This window comes from Misgurnus anguillicaudatus, chromosome 5 (assembly GCF_027580225.2).
Source record: "Misgurnus anguillicaudatus chromosome 5, ASM2758022v2, whole genome shotgun sequence".
In the NCBI taxonomy this organism is placed as follows: Eukaryota; Metazoa; Chordata; class Actinopteri; order Cypriniformes; family Cobitidae; genus Misgurnus; species Misgurnus anguillicaudatus.
The window spans coordinates 17,243,691-17,261,062 of NC_073341.2; positions in this window are offsets into that span (position 1 = coordinate 17,243,691).

A 17,372-nucleotide genomic window follows, 5' to 3' on the forward strand; every position below is an offset into this window, starting at 1 on the left:
ATAAACAATTTCTAAAATCACTTATGATCAAAACAAAAATGATATAAAATTAATTGAATGTCCACCTTTTGCATACATTTTATTGCAAAAATAAAACACCTAAAAACATCAAAAGAAAGGTGTTTCAAGTCACAATGTATGCCTCTAGTACAAGCAACAAGAAATTAATAACCTTCTAGTAATAAAGTTATTACAACATTACTCAACATTAAAAAAAATCATATTCTGAGCAAAGGATATATCCGAACAAGATCACTTTAAAGCATTCAATTTAGAGAACCTGCTCAACATTAGAAGATCTAAACTGGTGTCAAGCTATTTTTAATCTCAGCTTAAAACGAGTCTTAAACTTTTCTAAGCTCTCAAGCTTTAAAAAATTGTTCACTTACATTCGCAAACTCAATTCATAAAAAATTCATCAAACTGATTGCATGTTTTGGCGATCTGGTCAATGCAGCAAGGTTGCAATGGTACATGCAATGCGAACAATATTGTAATTGTTATTATTACTTACACTTTTCTAAGCTCTCAAGCTTCAGCAAATTGATCAATTACGGTCTGAAGCTTCAACAAATACGTCAAAAATACATAAAATTGATTGCATGTACCAGTGCTACATCGCTGCGTTGACCAGATCCCCAAAGCATGTAACTTGTAGGACAATGTTATTTGCATTGCATGATAAAGATCTGGCTTCAAGTCACTTATGTTTTACAGCACTTTTCTAAGCTCACTAGCTTTAACAAGTTTATCAATTACAGCCTCAACATTAAACAAACTAAATAAACAACATTATTAAACAGATTGTACAGATTGGCTTCACAACATTTCAATTTCAGCTAACAATTCAGTTGCATTACCCAGTGTTAACTTACTGCATCAATTTATTTTTTAGACCATGAACCTTTGCTGAGCAGCTTTCTCCATCAATCTTCATAAAAATGCGCTGAATCACCTCAAAGGTGTATCGTAACTCTATGGGATTGCCTATATTCAAAGTGTAAAGGAGTCCAAACAGTTTTACAAAAGCATTTGGAACATCCTGGAGATTCAAAACCACTAGCTCCTCCTCCAGTATCACAGCCACATCCACAACGTCATCTGGGAAGATGGCCACATTCACTTTGTGAAAATCACTTAGCTGACAAGAATGAGAAAGAGAAAAAGACTGAATCAGTGATGGACTATAACTTTCATTACTGGATTAACTAAAAGAAACACAAAGTAATTGGATAAAAACCTAAACTTCAATTATATTTTTCACTTATAGCTGAATAAAACTCTAAATCAAGGTATTCATGTGTAAAAGTTTACTTTAAAGGGGTCCTATTTTCCAAATTCACTTTTCATAATGTACTAGAAACCAATGTGTGTCCGCAGTGGGTGTAAACAACCGCCCTGTAATTGTAATTGCTTAGAATGCCTTTAAATGCCTGAACGGTCGACTGAAATATTTTGCGCTCTGTGGTGTAAACAGCATCACACCAGCACTGCACATGATGCTAGTTTATACTCCACTCATATGTTGTAAATAATTTCCTGACTTACAAAATTCACATTACCGTGAAAGTCGGAAAGCTTTGATGATACATAGTATACAAGATGAATTTCCTCGCTTAACTTAGGTGAGTTTGTCCACGTTTTATATTGTTTTGCTTTTACATTTTATATGTCGCTTTCCTGCCACAGGGATAGTTTCTACGGGAGCGCCTTTGCAAACATGTTCTATAGATCTGACAATGCTAGTGGTTGCGTTGTTACCTTTACATTATCTGTAATGAGGTGACACCCACAGGCGGTACCTGCTATTCATTTGAAAATGAATAGGGCTGACTTCTTATAGTCGAGGATTCGACGATTCGATTCGGAGAGGTCTGATTAGGGAAGTGTTATTATGTAACCAATGAGCAGCATCACTGAGAAGCTTAACTGCATGGATGACAAGTAACCGCAACAATCGCGTTTTTCACGTTAAATTCATATATAGCTATGCCCTTCTTGTTTTTCACATCATATGTATAATAAAGGCAAAATAGAAAGAGTTAAGAGAGTAACTTCTTTTTCGTACATTTCTATTCAAAATGTAATACTACACTGTAAAAAATTTTTATTTTAAAAAATTGTGGAAACTGAAAGTTAAGTATTGACTCAACATATTGCTTTCAAAAAATTCTCCCCAAACAAAAATATGCGTGGGAGTTGATGATCGACATTTTCTACAATAAAGTTATGGTAAGTACTTAAATATTTACATTTAAGTCATTTTTAAGTATTTTTAAAGTCATTTTCTAGTTAAACTGAGTGAAAATCTGAATAATTACAGCATACAAACAAAAGCATATGATGTTTTCTCCTCAGTGTAACGCACCGAGCAACGCTTCATTTAGTGAGGAAATGGCAAGGTCACTACAACTTTCACAGTGAGTATATTATATTTGTATTTCTTATATAACATATATGTATGAAAACTGTTAGCTTTTTCGAGATTTAGGTGCGTTTTTTTATTAAGAGCCGCTGCGCCGCGCCCACACGTGCACACACAGACATGAAATGCTGCTTGCAACTTGCGCCTTTCTAGAGAGAAATTGTCGTGTTTTTTAAATAAATGAATACATGACGAGTGTGGGGGCTTCTGTATTTGGCCTGGAAGTCACGAAACGGGCGCATTCTTTACATGTATTTGACTGTATGCAGCACTGCGCAGACAAATCAACCTATGACATCAAAGTTCCGCGAGAGCCATTCAAAAGCTTATATCTCGTGTTATTATTGATCTCATGTGCCAATCGATCTGCGCCGCGCATGCTGCCGTCGTCATCTTGCGTCAGGAAATCTGATATGAAAAGGACACTCTCTATCAGCTGGTGTTGTAAAGCTGCTGTTTATACTCAACGGCGCGAGTCTCAAATAAGTGCAAGGACACCGCCCAAAACGGACGAGATGTTTAAATATTCAGCGCGTTGACTGTACTGTAAGTAATCGAATATAAAACCAACACGAAGTAGCGCTTAACATTAGTACCTAGGTTTGCTTGAACAATTCGCCCTTAAAAAATTAACCATATTTTTACTATTGTTTGTGTTGGATAATCTTTAACCACACATTTACCATAGTCTCACTAAAGGATATTTTAAGTGAAACTAATGAAAAATGTCCAATACCAAAATAACTGTACTTCTTTATTAAAACTGTTTTATTTTCATAATGTTGAACAGCAATATAGCTAATAGCAGACGTTTTTCTGTGTTCAGAAGTTTAAACTTTGAGAATATTCTATATTGATCTGGTTTTATTTATTACATTGGCTTCATTTGGTACATGTACACTCAGTGAGACTTTTTTACTTCTTACAGAGTACCAAGGCTTTTACACAAGTGACATGAAAATAAGAATTCGTAAAACTCTGAGCAATTTCTGATCCATGTCAAGATTCATTTCCAGTGAGCCGGTTGTGCTGGAAAATTTATGCCTTAAATTTGTAGAATGTTTTAGGTGTTTAATGTTTAAACTGTTATGAGGCATTGTTTAAATGTTTAAAGTGTTTAAAGTAGTTTCATAAGCTCTTTTCTTCATGTGAGAATGTTAAATTCAAGTGAAATTGTGATTAACGTTGGGTGAGGAACTCTCCCCACTTTTAAATTGGTGTTTTTGGAGATATTTGTAAAATGTATTTTCTAAACTTTTTATTAAAAATAATTATTTTCTAATGTCTACTGTGCAATTGTAGGCAGACCATTTCTGTATGTTTACAATTTTAAGGTATTACAAATAAATAAAAAATGAATAAAATGTTACAAAATAGTTTGTGTGTTTCTTTTTCTATTAGAACAACGGAAAATAAACAATTCAGCATGGTTCCTTACCAATTTAATTTTACCAATATACATTTTCAGAAGTGAAACTAAGATGACAGAATAACTGTAGCGTAAATTAAATTACTTAATTTAACTGATCGACACAAATACAAAGCACCATAATATAACTGATAGCTTACCAGCATTAAAACCACTTAAAATAAAAACCTTTATAGGTTTTTTTCTGTCCCCTACGTGGATGAGGAAGCTGCAGCCAAAAACGCCTGTGGCTTTATAATTAACTGACTTACCTGGACATTTAGATATGAACGTTTTTCATCAACAGTATCTGCGTGAAACATTATAAACATTGAAAATCTCCTGCGACTCGACTGTTTGTTGCAGAGAGTCCGCTTGATTAACGGCTTTTCGTTCAGTCCGCGTGAGCTAAACATTTATGTTCTGTAATTTTTTACTCGCATAGGCTATATTTCTACTTATTTTTGACCAAGTAACACTCGGATATAATGTAAGTTGTTTTGTAATGTACATTTCTATTCAAAATGTAATACTATGCAAAAGTGAAACTAAGATGACAGAATGACTAGAATAATACCGTTTTCTCCGTTTTAATTTTTGCAAATTCCGTTTTATCCGTTTTAATTTTTGGCAATTATATGTTTTACCCTTTACTTTTATTTTAGTCATAAAAAGAGTGTGCCTTTAATGTTAATGATTAAAATGTAAATGATTTGTGGAAAAACTGGATAACAGGATTACTTAATGACTATAAAAGATGCATTTACACACGCACATACACATGCACACGTGCACACACACACACACACACACAACTCAATTCAATGCATTGTTTAGTGTTGTTGCAGGAGGCTACAACAAGGTGTCAAAGCAGTGGTGCCTTCCGAAGTGCCTTAAACACATCAATCCAGCAGAACGCGTTCCATATTTTATAAACAATCGCTTGAAATGCATATTACTTTACAAACATACACAGGATAGTGATCTGACTTAGGACAGCATGAGCGCGCAGCTATTTGCACGTGCGAGCGAAAGAGAGACAGAGAGCGGCGCCATGATGCAGATGATTATATTTTAAATGCGAGGGATAGTTAGTTTGCCTCAGCTCGCTTGAAATGTATAAAACTGAACAAATACATGAGGATTTGTGTTCGCACTTCGGACCGATGCATGAGCGCGTGCACATGAGAGAGGTACAGTGAGACAGACGTGGATGAGAGAGTGCATGTATCTTTGCGCTCACCGTGAACAGAGTGTTGACAAAACTTCCAAAATAACAGTTCTCCGGTCACATAAAAGTCATGTGAGACCTGCTCGGAACTAAGTGCTTAGCGTCGAATTTCTTAATTTTTTCGCTGACGAAAGCAGAGTCGTGGAGAGCCGCTTCGCCATGGTTTCAGTGTTTTGGAGGGGGTCTGAAACGACGCGAGGGGGCGTGTCGCCCAGATTTACTTCCCCTGGTCTGCATTTCCCCCAGACATACGTTCGTCTCCCACACAAAAACATAATTTTATTCAAAATATGTAAAATTCCGCAAAATTCCGCGTTAATACTAGATTCCGTGTTAATTAGCCAATTCCGCGATTCCGCGAACTGTAGCGTCATCTGCATCTAGAGTAGAGTTTTTAAAGATTTAAAGTTGTAAAGATTAAAACTACTTTAACTTAACTTACCAGTATTAAAACCTAAAATAAAAAACCTTTATAGGTTTATTCTTTGTATACAGCGTCCGCTCCGTGAATAAGGGAGCTGCAGCCAAAAACGCCGGTGGCTTTATTATTAACTGACTGAACACTTGACTCTTACCTGGACATGTATGAACGTTTTTCATCTGCGTGAAACATTATAAACATTGAAAATCACCCGTGACTCTACTGTTTCAGCAGGTCCACTATGTTGCAGAGAGTCCGCTTAATTAACTGCTTTTCGTTCAGTCCGCGTGAGCTAAACATTTATGTTCTGTAATTTTTTACTCGCATAGGCTATAGATCTTCAGTTATTTCTGGACTATGAGGAAGAGTAAAGAAGTGTTAATTTTTAACTCTTTGCGGGTGCCGCAAACTTTATATTTTTCAATCTCTCCACAAAGAGACTTAGGGCCAATCCCATTTCTCTGTCTTACCCCTTCCCCTTCCCCTACCACTTCGTCTTACCCCTAGCCCTTGTCCCTCAAAACCAAGTGTTAAGCGCTAGGGGTGAAAACATACCCCTATGAAATGAGACACCGCTTAATATTTACGGTTACGTCATCAGTGAATCAGCCGCCGAGTTTCTTCTGGCGTCCCTGTGTGATACAGGACGGTATACGTAAAGCACGTACCGATGTCTCCAAAGCAAGTAGTGTTATGCACTGATATCAAACGAAATTCGCTGCTAACGTTAATGGAATTTAGTTAAAACTGTAGACAAGCATGCAGTCCATTCATGGCTAGTTAGAGAAATACGGGAATGTTGTGCAAATCAGCAAATACGGGAATGTTGTGCAAATCAGCAACGTAACGTTAGCGTAGCAAACTAGCGAAATTTTAAAACATTTAAATTAAGAACATAATTCAAATATATATGAACAGGACTGTGTAGAGCACAAAACAAGACGTTAGTAATTTTTTAATTAATTATTAAGCCGAAAATACTTACATTTATGGGACTCTCTGGACGCTCTGGACGCCATTTTTGCCGGTTGCGCAGTGTATTCTGGGTACCCCTTGGTTTCAAGTAAGCTCGCGGAAATTCTTGGTTTTAAGGGGTATCTACCACTTGCCCTTAGCCCTACCCCTTGATCAAAACGAGAATTGGGATAGCCCTTACTCTCACGTGAACGTGCAAAACTAAGGGGTAGGGGTAAGGGGAAGGGGTAAGACAGAGAAATGGGATTGGCCCTTAGATTACTCTGCTGATTTTTTGGCATACAGATATGATTCACACATTTAAAACATTAAAGTGTCTAGTTTTTTGTGTCCACTCCCAATAATAACAAAATGTTGTGCTTTTCGCAAAATTAAGAAAATAAACATGATGCGCGTTCAGTTCCTTTTAGAAACGCGTCAAAAAAATAACTAACTTAAATACTTGTCAGACAAACAAAAGACAAATGCCTACATAATGCTTGGCATGTCTACTTTTAAATGACGTAAGTGTAATCGAAAACAAATATTGTCATTCGTTGTTAACCCCTAGGGGTCCAAAAACGTGGCACTGCGTTTTGACGTGTTTTCTCCTTATCATAGCAGAATTAATAATCATACACTTACGTGTTTGACATCATTTGAAACTGTGGAGGGTCTTGTTTAATTTGTGTACATTCACAATAACAACAGATCTTTGTGTTTTTGTCAAATAAAGAAAATAAACAGGGTGCGCATTCAGACACTTCTGTCTCCGCCAGCTGTCTCAAAACACGTAAAAAAAATCAATTGAAACTCCACGAATACTCGTCACACAAACATAATATACACATATCCAAATAAAGCCTGAAATGTCAACTTTTAAACAAGCTAATTATAATCAAAAACAAATATTGCCTGTTTATACAATCTGCATTGAAGTAAAGAGTACAGTGTTTCCTGGCTGACTTCATTATCTTTAATGCGGTCACGCACACAGGCGGTAGCCGCTGTTGACATGGTAATGAACAGACGAGCAGTTCAAACTAACAAACAAAGCGTAAAGTTTGATCAGATTTAAAGACTTTACCGCATGTTTGGATGATAAACTTTATACACACATGTGAGGAAGATCTTCATTTTTGTCTGGACATTGAGGAAGAGAAGCGTTTATCTTTAATGTTACCTAAGAAGAAGAACAATGGAAGACGCACTGGAGGAGGATACTTGAAGTAAGTAACAGTTAATTTATCCTCATTTATATTTGCCATCATGTAATATGTTATGGCTTGTGCAGTTCAGCCTACACAAGCGACCTCAGCAGACTGGACGCTTCGGATTGAAAAACTTTCAAATTGTTTACAAACGAGGACGCATGAACCACATAATGGCGGATAACTTTTACATGCTGTACAGTGTTAGACACAGTAATTCACTTTCGTATCATTCATGGCAACTTTCAGTAAGCCTGCACTGCAAGGTCTTTTAAGTGTGTGCTGTAATATGATTCCATATATTGTTTACATGCGACGCAATTCGATACATTGCGGTTTACATGCAACACCGTTTTTACGAGCACTGCGTTGTTTACGCGGAGACGCGTGTATTCACGCACATGGCGCCATATGCAATGTGTTTTTAAAGTTCATACGCGCTTACAGAAACACATTAAAAAAACAGAAGCTATGGAAACAGCTTTTTATATAACTAATCACTGCAGATGTTTATCTGAGATTCTGAATTCAGTTTATGTACATTATAGTTTCAGACCTGCCAACCTTGGAAATTTTTTTTGAGTAGCAATTTACTGCAGCGGCGCAGCGCGAGGACAGGCACATTTGCTGATCAGTAGTGATTGAGTTCACATGATCACTTAACTTATTACTAAGCACATAGTTCCCAGTCACCACCATATCTAGTTTTTCAACATAAAAGTAGGCTATGAAGAACTATTTTAATGAAAAGGCAATCCCAAAAATATGCTTCTTAAAACTTAAACATAATTGAATATTGCATTGGCCTATGGCATATGTCTTTGGACATTATAAATAACAAAGAATCAACAAATAGCATGCTATATCCTTGCTTTATTTTCCAGCAGGCCCGTTGACATGAAGCTCCACTGGGGCACAGGCCTCCCACTACTTTTTCTTTAACATACCCAACATGAACACTATTAATGTTTTAAGGCATAAATGCCATGTTAGCAGATTTGCATTCTACAGTACTGATGATAATGAGTCTTTTACAACAAATTAAAATAACATTACTTAGCTACTACAATAAAAAGCATATGTGCATGATCGTTTGTGTATATTATCTGCATAGTGTCTAAACCTGCTGAAAAAAACAGCATAGACCAGCATAATTCCCATGCTGGTTTGGTGCTGGTTTAGCTGGTGGTCCCCAGCATACAGAACCAAAACACAACATATGCTGGTCTTGCTGGTGCGCTGAGGACCACCAGCTAAACCAGCACCAAACCAGCATGATAATTAAGCTGGTCTATGCTGATGGTCACCAGCACCCAAACAAATGCTGGAATACTGTTTTTATTTCAGCAGTGATGCCAACTGTTTATGTAGTGTCCTAAAGTAGATCTAGTGAACTAATCAGTGATTTCATATCTGACAATACAGAACAGTACACAAACATGTTTTGATTTTCTCAGCAATAATGCAAAGCTCTATACTTGGTTTTTACTAGCTGAGCATATAGTTCGTTTTACCTCCCTCATCATCTATACTTTCTAGGGGTGTGACGAGATCTCATGCGACGAGATCTCGCAAGATTAAATATGTATCGCGAGATTAAGTGTGTCTCGCGAGATTTCTTGTGTAGGTGAAATTCTGGCCGTTTCTCAAATAAAAGACTGCATCCTTCGGAGGTCGCATTTTTAAACTGCATTTACTTCATAAAGACTGTCTTATTAGAGACTACTAACAATTACAAAGTTTACTAATAATTTAGTTAATCGCAAATTGTTGTAATATGCTCACGACTTGCGAATGTAATGCTCAGTTAATGATCTGAAATAAACCTTAATGACGTATGCAGCCTGCATATGCGACCTCCGGAGGATGCAGCTTTCTGTTTGACCCTTTTAGGGGCCAGTTACACCAAAAGCGTTTATGGCAGTTGCAGGCGCCTTTTTTAAATTATATTATATGGGCATGGAGCGTTTGCGCGCTGTTTATGCGCGCTGAGTGCCTTGCGGTTTTTGCCGGCGGCCGCAGCACGCGCCTTTGAAGGGACGCTGAGAGCGGAGAAGCGCCCGACGTCATTCGCGTCTTTCCATTGTCCACTCGAATCAGGGGAGATGCGGGCCTTAAGTTGTGGTGAGGGAAGCTTACAGTTGCTTTGAAGAACCGGACTCCACTCGCTCACTCTCTCCTGCGTGTTTGTGCACCTCTCACCCTCAAACAAGGTCAGAGCAAGCGCCATCTTTTTAAAGTTTCTGCTAATATGACAGTTAACAGCAAAAAAGCGCTCACGCTTCAATATTTGATTGACAAGACAGCTGACTCGGTGGTTGCCTAGCAATATTAAAAGCCGCTTCGCGTCGGGTCCTGATCACACTGTCGGGGCTTATTTCCCGATAACTACCGACTGCCTCTACATTATCCCTTACGTAGTGGTATCAGTGATATTTAGCCATCAGTTATGTACGTGGGAAATTTATGCTAACAGCTGTATACATCTTTCTTACAGGTCTGCATCCCTCTCATCAGTACAAAACTATGAAGTGGAAAAACATACTCACACTCTTTGGACATATGTTATATGGTAACATGAGCCACATGTTTACAGCTCTGTTGTGTATCAGTTTCTTAGTTTATACTGAGAAATTATATATACTGAGTTGAGTTTTGAATAGGGTTTGTTTCCAAATAAACAGAAAATGTCCTAGTGTCCTAATTACCATTTTGATTATAATATTAACTTCTTAATAAACCTCAAACAAACATGTATACATTTATTTGTCCTCCTCACATTCTTTACTGTAGTTTCCTCTAGGGATGTCCCGATCAGGTTTTTTTGCCCTCGAGTCCGAGTCTGAGTCATTTGATTTTGAGTATCTGCCGATACCGAGTCCCGATCCGATACTTCTATAATACATAAAAAAAGAATAAATAAGAGCGAAAAAAACAGAACCAGGATGTTCCTTATGTCATGCCGCACGCGTTGCTGTTTCTGTGTGGAGTCAAAAGAGTCTAACTCTGTGCCAGCGCATAACTACAGATGTGTTAAAAAATAATGAGAATATATATAGTATATGTACAGGGGTTAAATTGGGATTTGTTTTGTGGGGATGCTCTGTTGGGAGGGAGGGTTCGAGGGGTAACATGTTTAATCCTGATGACAGCAAAGCCACTGGTGTGTTTCAATGACATTTTGGACCTCTGATAGGATTTTATAAGTTTCAGTTTTAAAGCTGTGCCACATGTTGACCCAAACTTTAAAACCTGAACTATTATTATTATTATGCAAATCTATGAGTCTGACACCCTATATGCATTTGTTGCACATGTCATTATGCACAATTGATCAAACTTTGAAGGAAGTTATAAGAATCAACCCCCTTGACTTATTCTAGGCATAAGATAGGCTACCCAAAAATACTCAATTAACAAGAAAAACAACATATTGATTCAGCAATATATCTTATAAATTAGCCATAGAGATTCCCTAAGCTGGTCAGCAGTTAGTTATAAAATACCTATAGTTAGGTCGTAATTAATCTGTATAATCAAAATACATTATTTTATTAAACTATACAATCCAGTTATCTAGTTAACATATTGTAATGAGATGAGTGACATGGCTAGACATACTTTAATACTTTGTTTCTAGACTTCTATTAAGTTTTCTCGACGTGGGCACCATTCTTACCTCTCTCTCTATCTATCTCTCATCTCTACAGTATCCTGCGCGAATGCGCGTTCTTGAGGTTCTGAGTGAGACGCGGAGCTGCGTCTGAGCACATGGTGACAAAAACGATCAACGCGTCGTTTAAATGAGCGGTAAAAACTCGGTTTTGTCGTGGGTTCCTTGCACGCACGAGTGTGAAGCTTATTAATGACAGCACGTCAATGGGCTTGTTCGACTTCATGCGGCGCCGCAACAATCTGCAGCCGGGTGACGTCAAACTACCGCGAGAGTGATCCGCGAAATCAAACGGAGAAGTTTGCTTTTAAATCGCTCTCGCGGAACTTTGACGTCATCCGGCTGCCGGTTCTTGTGGCGCTGCATGAAGTCGAACAAGCCTATTCTCTTCTCATCAGTTCACACGCACCAGCGCAGCGCGTACACTGGCGCGGAGCAGAGCGAGACCTTAATGGATTTTAAACCCTGCATATGTATCCGAGTCCTGATCGGGAGGTAACGTCCGATTCCGATCGAGTCTGAAACCACGTGATCGGGGCCGATTTCCGATCACGTGATCGGATCGGGACATCCCTAGTTTCCTCTCACATTTCAGCCTAAAGGCTCATTATGCAGCTCATTATGTGAGTCTTTTGTTTGCTAGCTGTCAATTAATCCTTCTCGCATACGGCCCCTCTAAACAAATAGTATCTTACAATTTCTAAATCAATCTATTGTTTTATGTGAATGAGTAGGCAGAATGATTTACACATCATTTTAAAGAAAAAACTCAGGACTACTAGATCCTGTTTAGAAAAGTCTTGTTAAAACATGTTTAGTATGGGTTTTGTGAACTTATATCAGTGACTTTAAAATGTTGCTTTTTTTAAAACCACGCATAAACATTATTCTCTCAAAAATACAAACATGTACATACATGTTAAAGGTGTCACGATTTCGATTTTAAATCAAAATCGATCGAAATTAAGTCACAACCTCGAATTTCGAATTAAAAAAATGGGATCGTCGATGCCCCCATGTCACGTCTGGTCGGCTTCCCAAGCTGGGGAAAACTCTCTGAGGTGCCTTTAAAAACACTGGTTCAGTGTCTGGAATGCGATTTATATTTTAAACACCAAGGATGTATTGCTACAAATGCATATCATAATCAGGATTACTACCTAGTGATCTGACTTCGGACAGATCGCAGCTCTCTGCACGTGCACGAGAGTTATAGAGGCGCCAAGATGCAACAGGTTATATTTTAAACAAAAAGGATAGTTTGCTTCAGCTTGCATAAAACTAAACAAATACATAAGGATTACTACTTTAGTTTATGTTTAGACTTCGGACAGATGCGATAGCGTGTGCACGTGAGACAGAGAGAAGTGCAGCTGCTTATAACGTGCTGGATTTATTTCAGATGCTAGGAGTCCAAGACGCGCGCATTAAGTCCATGTGGGTGCAAGAAGGAATCCACTCTTCACAAGCTTTCTCGAGCAGTGAAGCCCACAAACCCCCATGCGAGGAAAAGCACGGAATGTGCATGTTAATGTGAAACTATAATAATAATAATAAATAATAATGGCCTATCATTTTTTGTCTTAAGAAAAATGTAAAAACCGAGAATCGAATCAATTTGTGACCTTAGAATCGAAAATGTAGTCAAATCGAGGATTTGGAGAATCGTGACACCCCTAGTAAACACGCATGTGATTTAATGTGTTTGAACAGCCACAAGCCATCTTTCCGCCCATTTATGTAATCTGATGTACTGAGATCAATGTTTTACATCTTTTCTGACCTCTAGAATGAACACATGGTGTACAGCACTATTTTTAGCCTTTCATTGATAAAACTAAAGTGGCTGATCTGCGTGTCTTTCGTTTTATTTTACAAGCGTTCACCAATATAAGAGAAAGCTCTTACATATACACATACAAAACATTGTGTAACATGCTTACTTAAAACACAAGCATTGGACTCTGACATATTAGTTTGCTTCCATTTAAACCCATCATTACTCCCGCTCATGTTTAAATGACAGAAGAGGGACTCGTCCACAGACCATTCCCTCAGTAATCTGGAGAGAAGCGGTCGAAAATGGACAAAGAGAGACAGACTTAAATACTGTAAGAGCTGAATGGTGGTGCCAAACCCTGACAAAAGGTATTTCCTGAAGCCAGCAACAAATGGCTGAATCCACAGGAAACCGCTTCCTAATTCCTTGTTGAATTATCATCTGAAACCCTCCACAAAGAATTCACATCTACCCCGAAACCTTCCTCAAAGAATTCACATCTACCCCCCCAAGACAGTTACCCCATGGTGTGGGACAGAGTCACACCCGACCACACTTTCTTGTCCCCCTCTCCTCATGTTTTATAAAAGCAATACATTCTACATGTACAAAGAATGTGAAACTGGTTTTGTTTGGTGTTATATGAAGTGCTTTAATGCAAGTGGTACATTTGGGTTTATTAATATGACAACAGGATTCAATGTTAATCTGTGACAATAAATAAGTAAACTTTACCTAATGTTGGGAGACAACTCCTAACTTAGACATGTTGACCAATCACCCACTGTATGTATATTAGGCTACACCCCTGATTTTACAACAACCAATCAGTACCAAACTCCTATATGCTTTGTTCTCTGGTTATTTAGGGAGATATGTAGAAGACTCAGACGGGACTTTCTATATCTAGAAATGCACCCCCGTGATGCTGTATCTTTGATACAGCATCATGTTTCTTTTTCTTTTATTTTGAGGAATCTGTAACCAGATCTTCATCTCCTTACCAGGTATGCAATGGTTTTTCGTTTGTTTCATATTTGAATTGGAATGTAAATTGGCTTCTGAATTATGTGCTACCTACCTGGTTAATAAATTGTTACATTTGCATTCATTCTAATTTGCTCTGTATCATTGACTCTTCTAAGTTACAATAAGTATTATCCTTTGTCACCATAAATCTATAACCGGGGTGTAAATTCATGCTAATTGTCTATACCGTTGAACTAGAAGTTCAGCCATTACTTTACTATATGTGGACTATCAGATGATAAGTCAGGACCTCTGATCAGTATCTCTACTATAATCATAGTTTTGAGTTCTGTATTAAGTTGGATATAGTTGGCTGGGTTGCATAATATTTTCTAATGATAATTAAGGGCACGCCAGCATGGGGCAGTTGCTTCAACCATTTCCTCTGGTTACACGGATAGACTAATTATTTAACCCTAACTAAGTTGAGGGTAATTGTAATGATTATTCGAGGGCTATATAAGTCAGGACCTCTGGTGTGGTTAAGTTTAATTATTTAACCATAACTAAGTTGAGGGTAATTGTAATGATTATTCGGGGGCTATATAAGTCAGGACCTCTGGTGTGGTTGAGTTTTATGTTTCAGAATCCGCACAACGGCCGGTGTGGGCTGATATGATATTGGTAATCGAATGAATGAGTTCAATGTTAACATGAGTAAATAGAATAATCAAATGTTTATCCAAATTCTATATTTATATCAATTTGATTCATATTACAATACGTTTTATATCTTTGGAGTCAGGTGTAAAGTTGCGTAACGTTAATTTGTCTTTATAAGCGCCGGAAAAGACCGAACGCGCTATAACCCTTCGTTTGGATTCCGTCGCTGGGCCAAACGGATGGATGGGGTCATATTGGTTCCACTTACAAAGTGGTGATTCCCGAGACGTGATATTCAACCAGTAAGAAATCAACGTACAAAATACGACTGATGCGATCCCTGGAGAATAAGAGTCTTTTCATGGAGCTAAAGGTTTGAACTTCTTCTATTTCTTCAGCTGATGTGGTAAGTCAATCTTTTCTTTGCCTTTTAAAAAATGTTGAAGGGAATGTTTTAAACATCCCACATTTATGAAATAGGTTGTAAATATACCTAATGTTAGACCGGAGAACAAATCCGGTGGGGCTTAAAAGTTAAATGAAACCACATTATTAGGAAAATGCTGTGTAATGCTAATGAAGAATGAATTGCGTTGCTCTGTTAAGATCTTTTATTTACGTGCCTACGGAAAACAAAAGATCGTCTTATATTGAAGTTAAATCATCCAAAATTTGTTCTGATTCTCAAACAAGGAAAACATCTAGAATCTAAATTTAAATCACCAAATTCTACCCAATTGTTTATGCTGTGACAGCAAATGTACAACCTGGAAAGAGTGCCGAAATAACTTTTAACAATTGGAAAATGATGTTGGATGATTTAAACTACAATGCCATGAATGTGTTTGCATGTGAAAGAAGGACTTGGACAAATTAAGGTAATATTGTAAAGTTGGAGAATGAAGGAAATGTACGAATGATTGAAGGCAGCGTTGTTGGATTTAAAAATCCCCAACGCATAGAGAAGTGTAATTGAATGCTGGACATTAAGCAAGTAGGGAGATAAGTTGAAAGAGTAAAGATTGCTTGTTGTGAGTGAGCCTTCTAAAAGATCACTCAAAATTTGTGTGTAGTATATTGTGTATAGAATGGAATTAGTAAGTCATATTACAATTATAACTCCTAAATCATGCAGTATTCCTCCATTGACGATATACAGCTAAGCAAAACTTAAAATTGTTGCAGGAAAATACAATGTTGTTAAAGGCCAATAAAACACAAATGGTCTTATCTCTCACTGTGAGAAACCCAACTGAGATCAAAAGGGGCTTACCCCCCTCTTAGATAACGGGCTATCCATTGTTCTCAAGAAAGAACATTGTTTTAAAGAGAGACACTTGTATTTAAGAGGAATACATTAGCAGGAACATTTGTGCCTCACACCAGCCTGTCCAGGGCTTTGAAACCTTTTCACATTCAAATACATTGATACAGGAACATCTTGTAATCTAAAACACCAATGTGGTAATCCTTAAGAGATCAGTAATGAATGTATTCTTAATTAATACTATTTTAATATAATATAATCTACATTGTGATCAAGTTGCAATATACATTATATTATAATGGCCAAACAGGCCTCAGATGGTAAAATGTGGTGCATAACATGTACTATATGGAATAACTTGCACAGGCCAAACTCACAGAATTGGTCCACTACCCAGTGTGTCAAGGAGAGGAGTATGTTGTCACGTGTTGCCATGTTTTAACACTGAAAAATTACATGACACTCGTGATAGTGGACCAAATCTCCTTCATTGGAAATCTCTAACCCATTTTTTTAATCCAATACAGAGGTCTATTTTAATCATTTGGTAACTAAACCTATGATAGATGCTGAACACAACAAGCAAAAGAGTCTTTTTGGGTCAGAGATCTGAAGCAGGTGTGATAAGCTGATGAACTGCCCACAGGTCTGACTGAACTGAGCAACTTAAAATTAACTTATGGAAAAGTTCTCCAGCAGAAATGGAGTTTTGAATGCTCACAGCAGACAGCAAGGGTTAAATGCTATCACAGCTTAAAGTAATACACTGTCAGACTACAGTGCAATAACAGTAAAAAAAAAAAGCTCTGACCAAAAGATGAAAAAACTAATTTAATCTCTGAAAATAAATTTGCAAAGTAATATGACAATGATACATCTATTCCCTAATGACTGATCACCAAAAGGAAAAATTGTACCACATGTCTCAATGCAAATTGCAAAAGGGTTAAAAAACTAAAATTGCTTCTCTGCTTGTCCCTTTATCAGGTTGAAAGCTGTAAATCCTGGCCAGAGATGTCTGGCCACATCAGACAAGACAGCAAACCCTGCAGAAAAGCAATCTAGAAAACGGAGGATGGGTGTGAAGACATTCAAAGGCCATTTTACACCTCACAACACTATACCATCATGAATAGACATGGCCTCAAAATTTGCAACACTAATTGTTAGAGATAAAATCCACCCATCTTCCAGACAAAAACTGACTGTACAGCACACACATTGACTAAAACAATCTCGTAACACATCTGGTATAGACGTAAAGACTATCCAGACATAAACACTACACACCACACAACATATTCCAAACTTAACACTACATTTAAAACCAACATTCTCCTGTTACACAAACAGGGACATCTAATCCAACA